We start from the raw sequence: 3,972 nt of genomic DNA on the forward strand, positions 1-3,972 counted from the left end.
ACCCCCTAGCCTCTGACCCTTGCCCCACGGCCTCTAACCCTTGCCCTGGCCTCTGACACCCCTGGCCTCCCTAGCCTCTAGCCCTTACCCCTGGCCTCTGTCCCTTACCCCTTGGCCTCTGGCCCTTGCCCCTTAGCCTCTGGACCCTTACCCCCTAGCCTCTTACGCCCTACCCCCTGGCCCTCTAGCCCCTACCCCTAGTCTCTAACCCTTGCCCCCTAGCCTCTAACCCTTACCCCCTGGCCTCTGCATCCCTTGCCCCCTGGGCTCTAACCCTTACCCCCTAGCCGCTAACCCTTACCCCCTAGCCTCTAAACTTACACCCTAGCCTCCTGGACCCTTACCCCTAGCCTCTCGACCTTCTTACCCCCTAGCCTCTAACCCTTACCCCCTAGCCTCTTACTCGCCTTCCTGGCTCCCTGGCCTCTAACCCTTACCCCCTAGGACTCTAACTCACTTAGCCCCCTAGCCTCTAACCCTTACCCCTAGCCTCTAACCCTTACCCCTAGCCTCTAACCCTTACCCCTAGCCTCTAACCCCTTACCCCTAACCTATGATCCCCACCCCCTAGCCTCTAACACTACCCACTAGCCCCTACTCTCTAAATCATGCCCCTAGCCTCTAACTCATACCCCTAGCCTCTAACCCATACCCCCTAGCCTCTAACCCTTACCCCTAGCCTCTAACCCATACCCCCTAGCCTCTAACCCCTACCCCCTAGCCTCTAACCCTTACCCCCTAGCCTCTATGACTGAAACTCTCATCTTCCTCTCCCACAGTACTTCACTGGCCTGGAGTGTGGACACAAGTTCTGCATGCAGTGTTGGGGTGACTACTTCGACTACCAAAATCATTGAGGAGGGGATGGGACAGGTAAGCACCACAAACACCTTTTTGTTTAACCAGAGAAAAGACCCTCACGGTAAGAAACCCTTGGTGGGCGGGGCCTGGCAAGAGGTCAGCAGGAAGTAGTCAAGAAGAAAGCAATGCAATAGCACAGACAAAACGTTAAAATAATGACCTTTGACCAAGCGCTTGCATACATACATACATTCATACACACAGCATGTATGTATGTATCGTTACTCATGGACTGTAAACTCTTATTCTGACTCAGGAAAAGCAATCATTGGGCTTTTTGTTGAGATGTGAAAAAATCTCACCATGTTTCCTTTCTCTTTCTTAAAAAAAAAAAAGACAATTTCCTGCCCTGCTCACAGCTGTGATATATTGGTGGACGACAACACAGTCATGTAAGTGTTGCGTCGCTGTCGCTTACATTCCACAGCAGGTAGACTAGTGGTTACAGCGTTGGGACAGTCACTGAAAGGTTGCTGGTTTCCAAATACCGTCAAGATGAAAAATCTGTCTGTGCCCTTTGAGCAAGACACTTAACCCCGATTTGCTCCAGGGACTCCTTACTACTATGGAGGACCCTGTAAAAACAACTACACATTTCACTGCATCTATCTGCTCTGTGACAGTAAAGCCTTTTATATTTATTATTATTATTAAGTTTCAACATTACATACACGCTGCTAGTTCTACGCGCTGCTAGTCCTACGAGCTGCCAGTTCTACACGCTGCCAGTTCTACACGCTGCCAGTTCTGACGCAGCTGCTGCTAGTTCTACACGCTGCTAGTTCTACACGCTGCTAGTTCTACACGCTGCCAGTTCTACACGCTGCCAGTTCTACACGCTGCCAGTTCTCCAGTTCTACACGCTGCCAGTTCTGCACGCTGCTAGTTCTATGCGCTGCTAGTTCTACGCGCTGCCAGTTCTACACACTGCCAGTTCTACACGCTGCCAGTTCTACACGCTGCCAGTTCTACACCGCTGCCAGTTCTACACGCTGCCAGTTCTACACGCTGCCAGTTCTACACGCTGGCAGTTCTACGCGTTGCTAGTTCTACGCGCTACTAGTTCTACGGCTGCCAGTTCTACGCGCTGCCAGTTCTACACGCTGCCAGTTGTACACGCTGCCAGTTGTACACGCTGCCAGTTGTACAGCTGCCAGGTGCTGCGCTGCCAGTTGTGCGCTGCCAGTTGTACAGCTGCCAGTTGTACTGCGCTGCTATTTGTACTGCGCTGCTAGTCCTCTGGCGGCTGCTAGTCCTGCTGGCTGCTGATGGGCCTGCGCTGCTGGTCGTCACAGCTGCTAGTCCTACAGCTGCTAGTTGTACGCTGCTAGTCCTCGCTGCTAGTTCTACACGCTGCTTGTTCTGTGAGAGTTGAAGATGTAGAGTAGCAGATGAGTTTATAAATCATATGTTTTTTTTTTGTATTTGTTCAAATCCACTACATTTTAATTATCATTTGAAACCCAAATTATTTTCCTATAGGAGACTGATCACAGAGTCCAAGGTGAAGTTGAAGTACCAACACTTGATTACCAATAGTTTTGTAGAGGTAAGATGTGTAATGTTCTTCATTGATTATATATATATATATATATATATATATATATATATACACACACACACACACACACACACACACACACACACACACACACACACACACACACACACACACACACACACACACACACACACACACACACAGCATCTTGTGCTTTATATGGAGATGTCTGTACTCTAAAATACAATGTAGCCGTTTCCCATGTAAGCCTAGCTGTGAGAATATTCAATCTGTTCTTCAGATGTTAGATAATCTTGCTTGTTTGGGAGAAGACGACAAGTATGTATTCCTTCTGCTTGTATCCTGCTTCTTATGCTCCTGTCCTCTCGTCCTCAGTGCAATCGACTGTTAAAATGGTGCCCAGCGCCAGACTGTCATCACGTAGTCAAAGTCCAGTACCCAGATGCTAAGCCTGTGAGATGCACATGTGGCCGGCAGTTCTGTAAGAGACAACCATACTGTGCCTTACATTCCTGCTTATTGTTTTTTTATTTTTTTTATCACTAATACTCACACAGAAGACGTCTTGATTTTATTTGAAACACTGTTCTCACAACACATGATGATTTATCTCCTGCAGTAAAAAAAAATTAAAATGCTTTGATTTTAATGGTTACATGTGGATCTTTATTTCAACCCAATTCACTGCAGCTTCAATTGTGGCGAGAACTGGCATGATCCCGTCAAGTGTAAGGTATGTCACAACGGAGTCTAAATTCAACCTTCCCTGTCAGTGGTAATGTAATAGTGGTCAGACGCAGTCCACAAAAACAACTCTAACCCTTACCCATGTCATGTATATACATATCCATGTACTGTAGTTCTGACAGGATAGGTGGTGGTACTTCTTCACCTTGTCCCCTGACAGGACAGGTGGTATTTGCTTCTTCTGCTTGTCCTGACAGGATAGGTGGTGGTGGCTTCACCTTGTCCCCTGACAGGACAGGTGGTGGTAGCTGCTTCACCTTGTCCCCTGACAGGACAGGTGGTGGTAGCTGCTTCACCTTGTCCCCTGACAGGACAGGTGGTTGTAGCTGCTTCACCTTGTCCCCTGACAGGACAGGTGGTTGTAGCTTCACCTTGTCCCCTGACAGGATAGGTGGTGGTAGCTGCTTCACCTTGTCCCCTGACAGGTTAGGTGGTGGTAGCTTCACCTTGTCCCCTGACAGGTTAGGTGGTGGTAGCTGCTTCACCTTGTCCCCTGACAGGTTAGGTGGTGGTAGGCTTCACCTTGTCCCCTGACAGGATAGGTGGTGGTAGCTGCTTCACCTTGTCCCCTGACAGGAGTTAGGCTGGTGGTAGCGTTCACCTTGTCCCCTGACAGGACAGGTGGTGGTAGCTGCTTCACCTTGTCCCCTGACAGGATAGGTGGTGGTGGCTTCACCTTGTCCCCTGACAGGACAGGTGGTGGTAGCTGCTTCACCTTGTCCCCTGACAGGTTAGGTGGTGGTAGCTGCTTCACCTTGTCCCCTGACAGGATAGGTGGTGGTGGCTTCACCTTGTCCCCTGACAGGTTAGGTGGTGGTATGCTTCACCTTGTCCCCTGACAG

At 49.5% G+C, this 3,972-nt stretch overlaps 1 long non-coding RNA gene across 1 annotated transcript; it reads left to right on the plus strand.

The window, feature by feature from the left end:
• Positions 1-841: 841 nt before the first annotated feature.
• Positions 842-2,859, plus strand: LOC135531189 (uncharacterized). The gene is made up of 4 exons (XR_010453969.1): positions 842-873; positions 1,198-1,253; positions 2,344-2,410; positions 2,759-2,859. It is a non-coding gene; the product is annotated as an uncharacterized LOC135531189 (long non-coding RNA).
• Positions 2,860-3,972: the final 1,113 nt, after the last annotated feature.

Source organism: Oncorhynchus masou, unplaced genomic scaffold (assembly GCF_036934945.1).
Source record: "Oncorhynchus masou masou isolate Uvic2021 unplaced genomic scaffold, UVic_Omas_1.1 unplaced_scaffold_15455, whole genome shotgun sequence".
NCBI lineage: Eukaryota > Metazoa > Chordata > Actinopteri > Salmoniformes > Salmonidae > Oncorhynchus > Oncorhynchus masou.